General features: G+C 40.6%; 1 protein-coding gene across 4 annotated transcripts in view; it reads right to left on the bottom strand.

Moving 5' to 3' along the window:
- The window catches only part of LOC120716433 (protein phosphatase 1 regulatory subunit 29-like), a 310,216-nt gene that overhangs the window by 201,071 nt on the left and 91,955 nt on the right, over positions 1–17,190 (bottom strand). For 3 of the 4 annotated variants that reach the window (XM_040003978.1, XM_040003979.1, XM_040003977.1), the window contains exon 2: positions 4,955–5,239. The exons of the other annotated variant lie outside the window; for it this stretch is intronic. The gene's annotated coding sequence lies outside the window, so the exon portion shown is untranslated. The remainder of the gene's footprint in view (positions 1–4,954; positions 5,240–17,190) is intronic. 4 annotated transcript variants of the gene reach the window in all.

The raw sequence follows: 17,190 nt of genomic DNA, 5'->3' as shown, positions 1-17,190 counted from the left end.
GTTTAGGTTTTTATCCACATACACAGCTACTCCCCCTCCACTCTTGTTCCTTCTATTTACAAAATTCACTTCATATCCCTCCAGTCCAAAGTCCATTCCTTTCTCCGCATTGATCCATGTTTCAGAAATGGCAATAATTCCAAATGGATTTGTCAACTCATTTAGATATTCCTTTATATTGTTGAAGTTGGCATACAGACTTCTGCTATTAAAATGGATTATTGATAATTTATTTTCCGTGCTGATGGTGCGCTTAAACTGTTCATCAGTGAAGTAGCAGCAGTTACTGCTGATGTTGTAGAAGAAATTATTTTCCGGGTCTATATCCTTTTCTAAGTCTAGAACATTATGGTCTGTGTATCGAAATGTTCTCAGTTCCAGATTATCATAAAGAGAATTCCAATGAGTTATATTGATATTGTTGCCGGATGCAGATGAAGTTCTTTTGGACTTCTTTTGTGTCGTGTTGTGTGTCACGTCACATGTGTATTCATACCTCCAGAGTAAGTTGACCTCAGTATTTGTCCAGCTCCTCCATATTTCTGATGACCAACACTTTGGCTTGTTCCGGTGTTCCATTGAGTTTAATGAATACTTTGCAGTTGGTGGTCCATGTATTTTGAATTTTTCCCTGTTTCTTCAAGTAACGTGCTTTCCTGGCAATGTCCACATTTCTTTTTATCAGATGTTCGTTCATGAAGACATCGGATCCTTTCAGTTTCTTTCCTTGTTTTAACAGTGCTGTTTTGTGTTTTGTGTTTGCAAATCTCACAATGATGGCTGGTTTGTCACTGTCATTTTTTCGGGGTAGAGGGTGGCAAGCCTCAATGTTGTTATAATCCACTTCCACACCTTTGGACCGTAGAAAGGTAACCACTTGATGCTCCGTGGAGTTGACATCTTCCTCTCCTGGCCCTCCTACATTGTCAGTGGCGACCGCCCGGGCGTATGACCGGGGTTTGATGCGAAGCCCCGTGATGATAACATCGTTCATCCGGGTGTACTGCTCCAAATCCGCCACTCTGTTCTCCAGGTACGCCAGCCGCCGATCCTTCTCGGCGTTCTGGATGCGGAGAGCCTTAACTTCCTTGACCAGGTCCAGGATGGCTTTCTGCTGCAGTTTGACAGTAGAAATCTCCTCTGTCATAAACTCCAGCGACTTCTTAATATCGTCACCTTCCTCGGCTGACAGAACTTTTTTCGGGCCCATGCTGAGAGACGCTCTTGTAGTGATACTGTGATACTGTGCAAAGGAGGTAACACCTCGAATCCGATGAAACACCTGGCGACGCATAGTGTTTTTTTAAAAGCTGAGAAATGCACCGTATTTGACACCTTGCTGCAAGACCTCACACCGAGCACATCTACTGCGGGTGTGGTGCCTGTTATCGACCCGGAGTTAGCAACATCCCCCAAGAACCCGAAGAGGAAAGTCCTGGCCCCTAGCCCTGCCAATGTAGCAGAAATGATGACGGATGATGATGGCAGCAGCAGCCGTTCTTCTCTGCGTGAGTAGCTTAATGTTGTTCGTGTGCAATTTACGTTGAGTAGGCTAACCACGTTATTAAATTAATGCATGTAAGGTGAACTAGCAAACACCGTCGTAGTTACATGCAGCTGTCTTCTTGTTTGATGGCAGATACTCCCTTCACCCTGGCCAAAAAGGCTAAAATGACCAAAGAAAAAGTCGAAAACAGCTAAACATGAACAAGCACCGTTTAAGCACCGGCACCATTTCAAAAGTACCGGTTTAGCACCAGTATCGGATAAAACCTAAACGATACCCATCCCTGTTGCTAAGACGTCGGAATAAGACAAAGAGGCTTTCCTGGGCCCTGAAACACCGCCACTGGATCGACATCGAGTAGGCAAAAGGATAATTTCATAGTGTGTGGCATCAACTGCCAGACATGAAGGAGGAAGTGTGATGGTCTGGGGCTGTTTTGCTGGATCCAGGGTCAGTGACTTGTACAGAGTGATAACTCGTAACTAGGTAACTAACTTAGTGACTAATAGAATATTACAATTTCACAAAGTATTTGTCAGCAATAGCAAAAAGAAAAAAGAAAAAAAAACATAATTTTATTGCCAGTTATTGGCCCCTAACTACGAAAATACACGTCTGCTCACTGGCTTCAATCACAGACTCAGAATTTGTTAGTTGCACTGGGTACACAACTAAAAACTTGGGAGTGGGTTTTGGTTTAAACAGGCTTTTTGTTGAGATTTTTTATTAAATAATAATTATATATTTTAAAACTACCTGTTTATTGTTCCTTATTGTAGATTTTAATTGTTATTATGGCATTTAATGTTCTTATTTTAAAAAAATCTTTCTGTGTTTAGCACGTTGTGACTGCATGTCTGTGAAAAGGGCTTAATAAACTGCAAGAAATTGTGGTGGCAATATAGCTATTTGTGGACTTGAACTTTGGCACGCTGTGAATGGGAGCAAAAAGTTGTAGATAAATAGCATGTTTGTTTAGACCAAAAACAGGTATGCCTAATAAAGTGCCAGAGATCGTGCAGGATGAGGGATGCACCCACTATGCTATTGGGGTGACATGCACCATCCCGCTGACAAAATAGACATGAGGCAGTGGTAAGTGTACCACTGAGGGGAACAGCCAGACTGTGGTGAAACAAATAATATATACTGGCATCGCTGCTTTGCAACAATCCCACTAATAATAATAATAATGAACAAAATGGCAGAGGTGAATAACATATACTGGGATTCGCACTATTAACTAGAATTTGCAATTCTGGGAGAAATTGCAGTGGGATTAGCTACTTGCGGATTTGGATTGTGGCACGCTGTCAATGGGAGTAAAAAGTTCTAGATAAATAGCTTGTTTGTGTAGAGTGAAAACATTTGTGCCTAATAAAGTGGCAAACATTTCCCAAATTGATGTGTGTTTCTATTAATCATACTGTAAGTTCATAACGAGAAAGAGAGCATGGTGAAAAAAATTGTTGCAAACTGTGAACCTTTAGCTTCTGAAAGGCTTTAGAGCAGGAACTAACCCACTAAGCCAACCAACAACACACAATAGTCCAGGCTTGCATGTCCCACATGAGCCAGTGGTAATTGTGCCACAAACCGTGACAGCCTGACTACGGTGACAATCCAACCCACATATGATACTAACGTTAGGGAGGCGTGACATGAGAAAACCCCCTCTTTTCTCTCTTTGAGAGAAGTGCTGCACCCTGTAGTGACACACTGTCAATAACATTACTGTAATGTCATTTCATGCAGCACACAGCTCTATGCTGCTTGAATCTGAAAAGCATACCTTGCTGCACTTGAACTCATAACCTTCAGCCTACAAAGGAAGACAAAATGAGTGGTGGCTTTACAACTACACTACCAAAGGAGCAGCCCAGGTCCCCATTCAAAGCTAAATGCACATCTCAGAAACTGTACAAAATTGTACAAATCTGAAAGCAGCTCAAGAACGAGCCACCGTTTTCAAATTAAGAGTGTCTTAAGTGTGTGAGACTGGTCATTGCAACAATCCGACTAATAAACAAAATGGCCGCCAACAAGAACATATTCTGGGTTACCTTGTAACAGTCCCACTAATGAACTTGCCTTACTCACTTGCTTCACTTAAGTGTGCACACGAGGAGCTGCAGTTTTGGCATTTGTGCACTGGCTTCATTTTTCAGCCCTGGAGGCATTCGCTTGGAATAACTATGTGTGGATTCACTGACTGAACTCCACCGCTGCCAATCTCTTCATTCATTCATCATTTTAATTAAAAGTGAGCAATTCAAAATGCAAATTCACACTTTACATACATAGCATGCCAGGATAGTCTTTTTTATGTTAAGTAAAGTTAGATATGCACATTTTTCAAATCAACTTCTTTCCCAAGCCTGAGCTGTTTGAAAGGGCAAAGAAAATGACTGCCTGGCTGCTCACAATATCATGAATACCAGCAGAAACTACTATACAGATAATCTGAGTTAAAAAATAACTAAACAGTCTGTGTTTTATCAAAGTGGATGTTAAGATTTGCAAACTTTGGAGTGCACAAGTTGAAATTCTCAGATGTAACGTGGTAGAATTTTGTGTTATTAGTGTTATTATTCAAGCCTGTTTTAATATATTATTTCAGTATGTGTATCCAAACTATTCAGTGGCAATAATTAAAGACACTGCTATCTAATGACAAACTTACTTATGAACTAATAAGAAAAAGAAGTTTTCCACTTTCCCCCCTGCAGAACTAGTACAGAGCCGATGTCTGCACTGACGGATTTTAACCCAGTAATGTCTCTAAAAGAAGAACGCTTCCAGCTCTGGAACCTTCAGCATGCTGCCAGAAGTGGGACATCATAGCCAGCACAGAGGATGCTCAGCCAAAACCACAAGAATTCAACTGTATACACAGCATTTCGGTATTTGTCTCGTAAATGGCAGCAGATTTCATCATCATGCACAAAACTTCAACTCGAGTCTGAGTAAAAGCCACACATCCACTTCCACCCAAATGACAGATTCATGAAACGTATTAAGCCAGAGAAGTCTTGCACAGCTGTCTCCCTCAGCACACCTTCCCAAAAAGCTCATTCCAGCCATGCATATGGATTAGCACCTGCTGCTATGGCAACAGACATCCTGCTTCGCCGGCCAGGCTAGTTTGGCTAGAAATGTCTTACCATTTTTTATCTAAAAAAAATAAAATAAAAAAATCCTTCACATATGGTTGCTTTTCACAGTCAAACACCACTGGGTACTGTCAAGTGCTCTTGTTGGAAAGTGCTTCAGTGGGTGAGCCTTCAGCTAAGCCTGGCTGCCCCGTCAAACCCAGCCCAAAGCACTGGACTTATTAGAAACTCCATGCCTCACTAGAACTGAATAGGAGTTAAAATGACAGTTGTTCTACACTACAGTGTAAGGGGTTTTCATATAAGGGAGGACAATTTGAACTGACTCACTCACCTCTACTGTAGTAGCTCCAAAGAGCAGTGGGTAGAGAAGTCCTTCCCACTTGAGGACACTGTCGGTTGCGTGGAGTGTCACTCCTCAGGTCTAAATGCCAATGAGCTCCTCGAAAACTGTCCTTTCTACTGATGGATGGATTTCAGCTTGTTCACTTGTTTGTGGAAAACTCTCTGTGGCCCAGCTGGATTCCCGTGTCCACACAGACAGGGAAACAGGTGTTGTTCCAGCAAATGGTTCTTTCTCTGCTAGCCGGGGCAAGAGATCTCAGAAGTAGAGCTTTGACTGTTAAATGAGAACGAGAAAAGAGGAGCAAGGCTGTGTTAATAAAAGTGAAAATTACTTTCAAGTCAGATGAACATCAAGGGACAGAGGCAGCCATAGATAGAGATCAAATCAATCCAAACCTTTAATTAACCAGAATGACTTGATTAGGTGCACATACCAAGAGCCCTTTTTTCCTGATTGAACATTTTTGTTTGGTCAAACACTTTCTGATGTTTATTAGTAAATTCCATACCAGATTATAACTAAATCAAGTCTAATTATAATAAATCAATCAATCAATCAATCAGTCTTTATTTATAAAGCACTTTTCATACAAAAAATGTAGCACAAAGTGCTTTACATAGTTAAAAGCAGCCCACCCCACCCTCCAACTCACTCCCCACACTCTCATTAACATAAATGATGTGAATACACACATACCCCCCCCCCCCCCCCCCCACACACACACACACACACACACACACACGCACATAAGTGTGGAATGTACAGCATCTTTGAAGACAGCCTTACTTTTTCAGATAAATCCGCATTCAGTTCAATTCGATTTTATTTATGTAGCACAAAATTACAACAGCAGTAACCACAAGGTGGTTTATATTATAAGGTGGAGAGCCTACAGTAATACTTTTCAGCCTGATCTAAAGTAGAGAGATAGTTTGTCTCCTGAATCCAAACTGGGACTTAGTTCCAGAGAAGAAGGGCCTGAAAGCTGAGCCCTCTGCCTCCCATTCTAATTTGAAATACCACAGGAACCACAAGTAAGCCAGCAGTCTGAGTCTTTATTATCTTTTATTACTAAGTATTAATTTGACTAATTCACCTGGACATTGACTCACATAATTTACTTTTACTGAGTATTCAAACTTTCATCTTTCACACATATAGCCAACTTTAAAGACCTTAGCAAGGTTCAAATGTATGTCTATGATGTGAGGTGAGTAGCGTATAGAATTCAGTTTTACCTAATTTTCATTCTTTATTTGTCTCCTGATATTTCCTACTTAATTCTACAACACAAATATGCACATTTTGCTGCACAGGAACATATACATAACTCTATGAAGGTACACATAGGTACAGTGGGGGAAATAATTATGATCCATTAAAAACAAAACTACCATAAAAAATCAGAGACTGCTCATTCCTTTGTGAGCAAACATACAAATTGAGGAGGGGATCAAATAATTATTTCCCCGAGGGCGTTCATGTAGATTGAATCCCTGGGGATAGAAATGTACGTTGATACTGGTTTCTTGGGGTGTTGAAAAAACAGAAAAAACTGTCAAAAGAAGAAAGCAGATATTGGAGTCAAATTGTTAAATACTGTCATTGTGTTACTTAAATTTGTAAGTCTTAGTTCAAGCAGCAGATCAAAGACATTCCTTTGTCTCTGACCACCTCTCCAGCCAGTTTGTTGGTGGGGGAGGCTGAAGTGTTTTATTATAGGCACATCCTATCTAAAGATTCTGTTTGTTGCTTAGTAAACTTCCTGCATTTATGATCCTTTTGTGGGCAGGAGGTCACACAAATGTAACACACACACAAACATACACACTCACACACACACACACCTACACACACACACACACACACACATTCTTGCACATGCATACACGTGCTTACACGTACACACAGTGTCTTATCTTTTGTAACCATAGGGGGGTTTTACAATGGGAGGAGCTTGTGTGTATTGTAACTGTTTTCAATAAAAGGAGGCAAGTGGAGGCCAGAGTCGAGGTCGTCTGTGGTTGGATCCAGAGTGCTTTTCTGAGACACCGACCGGGGCCTCCCTTGCTCAAGTAAAATAGATCAATCGCTGATTGTCTTGCTTTCTTCATGAGGAATAAGTTTCTAAACCAACGGTGCCTGTGGAAGCGCAGACCAAACAGCAGACATCTAATTTAAGTGACACTGTTGATTGCAATGCCCCAAAACTGCACCAGTGTAACTGACCATAGTTCAAAAGCCACTTTCTTTGTGTATTTCTGCTGGAACAAAGACAATGAATGAATGAACATATGTTTGCATAAGCAAACCGACTCACTTTCTATCCTCAACATCCTTTTTCCGATACATCCACAGTCCCTGCTCTGAACAACCTCGCATCTCTAACTTTGTCTACAAACTGCTCGGCCAGAGCTCTGCCTGTGATAAACTTGTTTCCAGCACCACCTGGTCAGTCCCTGTGGAAATCTTCACATCATCAGCTCTGCCTGATATCTCTTTGCTAGTCTACCATACATCATAGCAGGTCTCACTATCATCTTGTAAACCACCCCTTGGTGCTGCTATCATCTGTGAAAAATCACCCTTGATACTCGTCCCCACCCGCTCCACCCTGCCTGCACTCTTTTCTTTACACATTGTGCATTGTCTGTTACTATTGTCTGTTGCCTCTACTCACTGAAACTTCGGCATCTTCCCCCATCTCCATCTCATTCACAGACATGGATTCTGTCTCGCCTCCAATGATTTTCATTCCTCTTCTCTCCAGGGCATGCCTCCACCTTTTAAGGCTCACGTCCACCTGCCCCCTACTTTCACTACAGATTACAATGTTGTCTTCAACCACAGTCCAGTGTAAACCTAAATAATAAAGCATTTTCATAAATCAAGGAATTATTATTAGCAACCAGTGCTTATGCTAGGAGTTAAAACAATGAAGCCTTTTAAAGCAACATATACAAATGTGGAACATTACAACAAATTATGCAAATAATATTATGACTGCTCTCCAAATTCAAAGCTAATTTCTGATTTGATATCTGTTTTTGCCATCCATCATCATTTGGTGGTGCCCTGTAAAGGTGTTACAAGTCATATGAGTTACAGTTGCCAGGATGACGCTGTTTTACCATCCCATTTGGGTTAAATGAATGACTTGTTAAGCGAAAGGAAGCCCACTGTTCTGTTGACCAGTGATGACTCAGGAATTCCTACAAGTTCAAGGAGCTTTTTCCTTTTCAGGCATTTACTGAAAAGGAAATGGCCCAGACACATCTACATTTACAATAATTATTACCTATATTCCTCCAGATCTTCAGTATGTAATGCTTATGTCTTATGTCGTACTTTGGGCGATTGTGTCACAAATCCAAGCTTGCATGGAGTGACACAAAAAAAAGAAAAGGATTAACCACCATCCTGTGCCGTACAAACACACCACACACAAAAATGCATCTGCTGGGGAATGAAAAAAAAAGGTACTTGGCCCACATAAATGTCAGAGCACACTGATGCAGGTCGGCGCCAACTCATCTGGTGTTAAAGGGGTGGGACCACAGCAGCATCGGAGATATTAAGTGTTTTCAGGAGGGAACGAAGCTGAATATCTTTTTTTTTTCCAGCTGCGTGCAAATCCTCTGGCTTTATGTAAAGGTTAGAAGAGACAGGGTCAGGAGGTGGGTGCATGTGTGTGACAGAGAAAAGAGAGAGAAGAAAGGAAGGGGTAAGAGGGAGGATCGGCTTGGCAGATAGAGGGAATAATAAGTTAAATGTCAGAAACAGGAGACTACTGCCTGTAACCTCAAGAAGATGGTGGCCTTGACAAAGTGGGAGTGGCAGAAGCAGGAATATAAACCGACGACAGACAACAAAAACGGGGGAAAATCATAAATCTTGTGTGTGATCGAGGCCGAATGCGAAAAGAGAAACACAGGTTTCATGCACTTTAATTTAGTGTGGAAATTAGAAACAGCGTAGCAAATATAGCTTCATAGGGCCTAGATTATTAACTCTAAAGAAAGTGTAACAAAATAGAATACAAATTAAAACAAGGTGTTTAATAAGTGGGAGGAGAGAAAGGTGATAGAGTGTGTATGATGGGAAAAATAGGCCAGTTTTTTATCTGAACTCCAGCACAGGATGGGAGAGAAAGAGTGTGGATTCAGGCTAGAATAAATGGGTGAAAATTATGTTTTGATCCGCCGCAGTGCCCAACAGTCAGCTCGGGGGCCACAATCCATCAAGGAACAGAGGGAGAAGAAGAAAAATGGTGAGATGCAGCACAGACGGATGAAAGGGAAGATGGACAGTGAAGGACAAGAGGGAAAAACTCAAATGGAGTCTCAGAGAGAATGAAGACTGAGAGAATTCAAAAGTGAGGGCAAGCTGTTAAAGTACCTGAAATGAAGACCTATCCACACAGCAAATTCAAAAGTGTTAAATGTTTTGGTGTTAGTAGTCTTCTTGCAAAAGTAGAGTTAATTTTACTCTAAGTAGAGTCACATTCTTTTAATGTAACTCTGAGGTGTAAAATGATAGTAGTTAAAACCGAGTGTTAAAAATGAGTGTTTCTATGTCAAATCTGGAGGTGTTACAATGGAAACATTAACTCTTGACCTCTTAACTCTGAACTCCTAGAGGGGCTATGACACCAATAGAGTAAATTCACAGACTCCGCCCCCAGCACCATAGGCTCCAATCGAAGCTGAAGTGAAGCCGTTTCAGAACATTTTGCTCTACATATTTGAGTTGTTTGCCATGCTTGGTAAGTCATTTTTTCAAAGATTGTTTCAATTATTTATTATTAGCTTTTACTTCTGTGGCTCTTCGGAGTTGAGACAAAGCTGTGTGAAAGGCATTAGCCATGTTGCTCGGTGATAGCATAATATTCTGTTTTAGCTAGCTGAAAGGTATTGTTTACAGGCAAATACCACAGCCTTGAAAAAAAGCTTGCATGTGAATTTTCAGTCAAACTTTTGGTCAAATACACCTAAAACAATGTCTAGAATGTGAAATGTTGGTATAATGGTGCTACTTGAAGCCTGAAAATGATCTCCCATAAAAAAAAAAAAAACGAGCAAACAGCAGTAGCAGATGCCCTGACTGGGTTCTACGTTAGCATTTAGATCCCTCCAGAGTTTTGTGCACACGGTTTAGGTAAAAATGAAAAAGGTTGAGGTTTTACATTTAGTTCAGTATTACCTGTTGCCTGTGTCCTTGTCTTTTGGGAAAATACTTTACACAAGTAATGGCTCAAAGAGGATTCCTTTTTTTTTTTACTGTGCTGCAATTGATTACTGGATTATTTGTGCCATTAATTAGTGTCAACTAATTTTTATTCAATCTCCACATAGGATATGCTTGTGAAGATGGAATATGGGGGACAGCAGAAGTGCGTTGAAGTTCCACAAAGTGATGAATGAAGGACATGCATATTGTTTTGAAGAAATAAGTGATGAGAATGCTGTTATTTGCATTTACCAGCTCACCTATGTCAGACCTTTTGATAAACAAAATTCTAATGAAAGTGAGAACATGTACACTGTTACATCTTTCAGAAAATGTTTTGAAATTGTGGTGCACAGTTCAGAATAAATGTTTTTCAAAAACCATTGCGTCTTTTTAGTAAATGTTTATTTCCAAAAGAAATTTCTAGAAGTTCAGAACAGGAAAATTCCCGCTTTTTAGAATTAATTAGAAGATAACTCTTACGTAGTTAAACTAAAATACTCTTTGATAGTTAATATATAAACTCTTAACACCTAGTTAGCATTAGTAAGTGTTAAATTATCAACTCCAGACAGATTTGGTGTTTAACACTAAATCAGAGTTAACGTACCAACTCTCCAAAAAGAGTTAAATTAACACTCTCTGGTGTGGACCCATATAGACACTTTAATAGTGTTGAACTCAAATCTGACAGTGTTAATTTGGACATGCTGGATTTGCTGTGCATGCACTATTAAATGATTTACAAAGATTTACAGTAACTTCAAATACGAGCAACAAAAAAAAGGTTAAATTATGAGAAAATAACTGCAACAAATGCTGGAAAAGTTCAAGATCAGGAAATGAAAGTGCTAATAACATTCAAATTCAATTGATCTAAAACCCAGTTCCTGCTGGTTGATATATAATTTCTTTAGCTGTCAGCGAATCGAATCAAAGCAAATCAGGGGTTCTGTATTTAGAGATTTCCTAATTGGCCATTACATGGCTCGGAGTGGTAGCATCTAAACTTCTGAAAACTGATCATTAACTGGCATAATGTGAGCGGAAGGCTCATGTTTTTTCATGTGGTACCACAGCGCGAGGCCGTACAAGAGAAGAATCCGTTCAGCCCAATTACCCACATTATTTTATATGAAATGTTTATCTGTTTGCATTCAGATTTAGGTACGTGATTATATATTAATATTATTGTGGCTTGGTTTGCTTCTTCATAGGTTTATATTTTGCTAGCATGTTAATTAAATGAATCTCGATGTTCTATTCAATTACCTGATGTAATGTTTGAGCTAATGTTTGAGGATCCACACAACCGTAAGCGTGCATTTTTGGCCAGACGCCTTAACCCTCAGCCCAGCTGCACTCAAGGTTATCACCCTACCATTGTGCCATAGGGCAAGAGGCGGGGTACAACCTGGACAGGTCGCCAGTCGGGTCGCTAACATGGACAGAAAACCATTTGTACTCGCATTCACATCAATCTGGGTGATTTAGAATCACCAGGTAACCTAACTCAAGTAACTCCATGTCTTTGGGCTGTGGAAAGAAACCAGAGTACCCGGAGAGAACCCACACAGACATGGGAAGAACATGCAAACTCCACACAGAAAGACCCTCACTTTGAGCCCAGGACCTTCTTGAGTTTTTCTTGGACCTTGTAGCGAGAGTGCCAACAACAGCATTGCCAGGCTGCCCCGAAGAAACTATGCTTACTTAATTTCCCATAACCATGACTTTGCCTAATGCCTAATGCACATTTGGGATACAGTGGGATGAGAGATTCACATCAAGGATGGGCAGCCCACAAATCTGCAGCAATTGTGTGACGTTGCCATGTCAAATATGAACTAGAAGCTCTGAGAAATGTTTCCAACACCTAGCTTAATCTGTGCTACGTGAATATTAAGGCCGTTGTTGAAGTAAAACGACCCAGAACCCAACAAACTGAGTGTAGTCTGCAGTTCTGAACAATAAGGGGGCCCAATCCAACCCCAGTAAGGTGCAACTGATGAAACACACTCTCTTTCTCTTTCAGTCAATTTATCCGACAATTCATTTGGAAGAAAAATAAATGGGAAAAGATCAGTATTTTATGAATGGTCAACAGACATGAACTCATAAGACATTTTAATGGAAATAGTATTTCCTAATTTTATCCTCTCCTCTATATATTAATAAGGTTTGGAGAACATTAATCTTTCACTGAACAGGAACATTTTGTGCAAGCGCAATTATGATAAACTACATTGTCTGTCTGTACACAGAGATGGATGTGTAGAATAGACTGAGGGTAATATTTTAATCATCCAACTTCATTTTTCCAAGTATGTTGGTCTAATGAAAAGGCTTTCGTGCCATAGTATTGTATAGTATTGTTGTCAATGACTCCCTGAGTACATCAATGTGGTCAAAGAGCTGAAGCTACAACTACAAGTGCAGCAGTAAGGCAGAATTATGCTGCACAGTACATTTGGCTTGAGTTAATAAAGGTCAAATAAGAGAGCCCAAAAAGCTGGCAAGCTCAATATTTACCTGAGGCAATGAGGTACCTGGATGAAAGGTGGGCAGATCAATCCAAATATTAATAATGTATTTAATACTACTGGTATCAGTATTGGATTGATACTTGTGGAATAGGATCAATAGTATTCTCTAAGTATGTAACTCATTGAACTGTGTTAAATAAATTAGATTTGTTGGGGGAAATATACTTCAAACATGCACCATGAAAATCTTTTTTGTGGACTTTTCTGTTTTTTATAGCCTATATCACATTAAAAAGCAGAGGTTGACTCAAAGTGCTTTAAAGACAAGCGCATTTAGATTCACGAAAAGCTGAAAGGTGTGTTTAATTATTGTTGAAAGTAAAAATCACAGAGATTCAGTGTTCATTAAAATGTGTTCAGAAATTGGCTAATTGATGATGAGTCATTTCATGCACCATGACACACACAGAAGCTGCCTTATGTTAAAAGCATCTGTACTGGTATGGTATTGGCAATACTGGCCCTGTAATCACTTGGTATGAAATCCATACTAAAATCTGCAGTATCGGACAGCACTAACTTGGACCATAAAAGATAATGCAGAGGAAGAATAAAATGCATTAATGAACAGACATGTTGAATGTAAATGCACGTAAGAAGGCAGAATGAGAGCAGTGAGAGATAACAAGAGATGCTGTGAGGAGGATGAGAAGTGGTTTTAAAGGTGCAAGAGGATCAAAAGCAGATCCACAAAGGCAGGGCAGTGGGGTGGAGGGTGTGAGCGCATGACTGTATGATTCCATTAGGCTGTTGTCCCTGGCAACCATACACTCTCACCCTTTTTTCTCTCTGTTTTTCCCACTGCAAGCCAAATTATATCTCTTTAATAAGGACACGAGATGCTTCTTCTCCTCCCCACTGCTCCCCACAATCTCTCCTTCTCTTTCATCTGTTCTTGAGAGAAGCAGCTTTTCTTCCTCCTCCTCTCCACAGCCTCATGACTTGTTTTCCTCACGGTAACGATTTTTTTTTCTTTTGCTCCCATTCCCTCTTCATCAAGTCTTGGTGTCGTTTCTTTAAGAAAAATCCCCACATCCTCTTTCCCCCCGCTCCTACCGTCCAATCTCCTGCACTCTGAGTGGGTGTATGGATGACATTCCGATGACCGCCACTCAGCCGAAACCCACAGTTTTTGTCACTACCAGCACTGCACCGCTCTAACCCTTCCACCCTCCACTGAAATTCCTCCAACCTGACAGCCTCATGCAAGCTGACTGTGTTAATCAGGAGGTGGGTGCAATTTTTATGCCCCCACTGAGAGACACGAACAGACACACAAAGCCGGTGCTGACCTCATCTTTTTCTAACACACAAATCAATGACAAACTAGGCGCTGCAAACAAAAACGAAATTATCATTTTAACACAAACATCACATGGGGAAGTCTGTTTGGAAAAAGTTGACTAAGATAGTTCTTTGAGAAAGGTGCTTAATCTTGTCAATATGGCCACAGTGGAAATATTCGCTTGCCACCTGTGAATTGCTGAGAATGCTTAGCAGGCTGTCGCTGCATAAAATCAAGCCTGAATTTGCATCACATGCAGCATATCAACTATAGAGATGTCCAGTCAAGCTGTCACCACAACCAGCTGCCCTTACACTATCACAAAAAAATGGGGTGCCAGATTGACCACAAAGGGCAAACCAATCAATCAGCCACTCGTAGAAGATGTTTGAGGTCAGTCTGTCTGTGCAGATCACCAGCAGTCAAGCCAAGCTACATGTACATGTTTGTACTCCTGAGAAGGAAACACGTGTAAACAGAGCAAAAATGGAGGGGATAATATGACTCTCAATCACCAGCTGCACAAGTCTGAACACTTTTTAAGGCATTAATATGCTCTTTTTGATTGCCATGGTTGAGAGCGAGTTACAATCCAGATAGGTTGTGAGCCTTACACTGTATTTATTTGAAAACAGTACAAGAACGTTGGGCTTGGCTGTAGCTCATGAGGTAGAGCAGATCACCTACTAAGTGAAAGATTAGTAGGCGACAGCCACCCAACACTAAAGATGGTAGTGTTGCTATTACACCATTGAGCAGCTATGGCAGCAAGTTGGCCAACAAACTGTACATAGTGGTGGTTGAGAAGGAACAGAACACAGCATTTATGTTAGATGTGGCAATCCCAGTGGGCAGCAACATCAGGAAGAAAGAGTGTGAGAGAACAGAGAAGTACCAGAGACTGAAGGAACAACTGGAGCCGATGTGAAGGTAAAATCCAAAGTAGTCCCAGTGGTAATAGGGACATTAGGTGCTGTACACCCAAAACTGGAAGAGTGGCTCCAGCAGATTCCAGGCACAACATCAGAGTTCTCTGTCCAAGAGTGCAGTCGTAGGAACAGCTAAGATAATACACACAACCCTCACATTCTCAGGCCTTAGTTAGAAAAGCTGGTTGTACATAAAAACATGAGAAAATGGGGACATCAGTCAGTGTTTAACCCCCAATAAAGGCCTGTGGCTATTTCCTACAAATGGTACACAGGAGAGTGAGCGATTATAAGGTAGCAAAGATCTGTTCATCTGAGTCTGAATTGGCTGACTATTCCTGAAAATTCCTATTGTTCCTTGGAGAGGGAACAAGTCCTCTGAAAAAACCTAATTTGTTTCCAAGGCAAAGGAGAAGAAGAAAAAACATAATTGCAGTTGTTTTGAGTACTGAGCAATTATTCCAGAGGATCAATTTTCTACAAGTCATTAATCAAACACTCAAAGCATTTCTGTCTGATAACTGTCCTCAGTCTATGCTGTTTAGATGTTGCAAATTGAAGCTTTAATGGTGCATTACGAGCCGCATATAATTTTAATGGCAGCTGGTTTCTTCCTTCTGGATGTTTGGAGCTAACCAACCAGTGCAGCTAAGCTTAAAAAGGGGGAAACAATTATCATGCACAGTGCACGTGGATTAACCTTGAACATATCAGTGGCTACTGTACAATCCCACAAAATATGCATATAGCTGTTGCATGGGCTCAACACATATCCATCTGAAAAGTTGCACAAATGAGCCAAAATGCTAGTCAGTTCCACGGCTTTCCCTTGTCCTCTGCTTCACCCCGTCCATAAAAACCCATCTTATACCAACACTATTAACCACCGCATCATCACTCCCTATTTTGCTGTGCTGAATAATCAGGGGATCAGCCACTGACAGCTAGGAGTGATGGTGATGGAGGGAGAAAAAGAAAAAAACTGGAAGTGAGCAAAAGATTTGGGCCTCAGTAAGAAGGAAGAGACGGAGGAGTAACACAGGCTGTGGATGGTGGCACGTGGTGATGGGGAAGGTGCACGGACGCAGATATTTGGGTGAACTTGAAGCGTTTAAAACAGATGACTCAACAGGACAAAAAGAAGGATTTAACGCAGCCAACGCACACCTAATGTTGAGAAGATGTAAAGTGGGAGGGAGGCATAACGGGAGAAGAAAAGGATTTTATTCTGAGCCTTTTGTAATGTGCAAGCTTTATATATCAGAACAAGAGATAGAGAAAGGACACAGGGCTGATGAAAAAGACAAGGAGTAAAAATACAGTAGGAAAGCACATAAAGGACAGATGACGAGATGCAAGCCTTTCTTCATACTTTGACACATCACTTTCACTTTCACACTTATTTTTATAATTTTCTCTCATTTCTCTGTCTCTGCCTATTGTTTAAAAAAGCAGCGCATCATCAAAGTAATTACAAGCATGCTCACTTTGAATTCGCCATCTTTTCACTCCACTTTGGCTCGTTACTACTGGCGTAATTTCTCTTTTTATATTCTCTCTAAAGCCTTTAAATGCTCTTCTCTTTCTCTCTTGTTTTCTTTGTTAGTGCAAAGCCAAAGTTTTACTTCAGAAAATGTCCTATTTTGTGTACTGTACATTCTGTCTAACCAGGGCTGCCAACTCTCACGCTTCTGGCGTGTGAGGCACGCTTTCACCTCCAGTCTCACACTTTCACCCTGCAAAACAAATCTTATGCCAATTAAGAAGTCTCAAAGCCCCCTACTTATGAAAAGCAGCCATGTTAAACAATCTCTTTTTGTCTACACTTTAACATTTTTCTTACTTAAGCTCAAACGCTGGTTCATAAACATGTCTCTTAATCTAGCTTCAGCAGCTCTTTCCCATAGTTTCATGGTCTGACGTCGTTAGCCATCCAAGCTCTTCTTCGTTTTAGCATCACTGGGGGTTAAAAACTGCCCAGATTATTCCATCTTCAATAAAATAATCAGTTTGGCTGCTCATCCAGGTGGTATATAAAAGTTTAGTATCCAGGCATCCATGAAAAGAGGACTTACGAAGTTTAAAAGACTTTGCACGTTAGCAAAAATATAACTCACTAGTAAACAGAAAAACTAAACAGCAGCAGTTATATTTGCAGGATTATCCAAGTTGGGCTACCTGGTACCTGGTGTGCTAAAGAGGTCTGGTTAGGATAAACACATTAACACAGCGGAG

Source organism: Simochromis diagramma, unplaced genomic scaffold (assembly GCF_900408965.1).
Source record: "Simochromis diagramma unplaced genomic scaffold, fSimDia1.1 OVJJ01000325.1, whole genome shotgun sequence".
Classification (NCBI taxonomy): domain Eukaryota; kingdom Metazoa; phylum Chordata; class Actinopteri; order Cichliformes; family Cichlidae; genus Simochromis; species Simochromis diagramma.
This window is presented reverse-complemented; position numbering and strand designations above follow the sequence as displayed.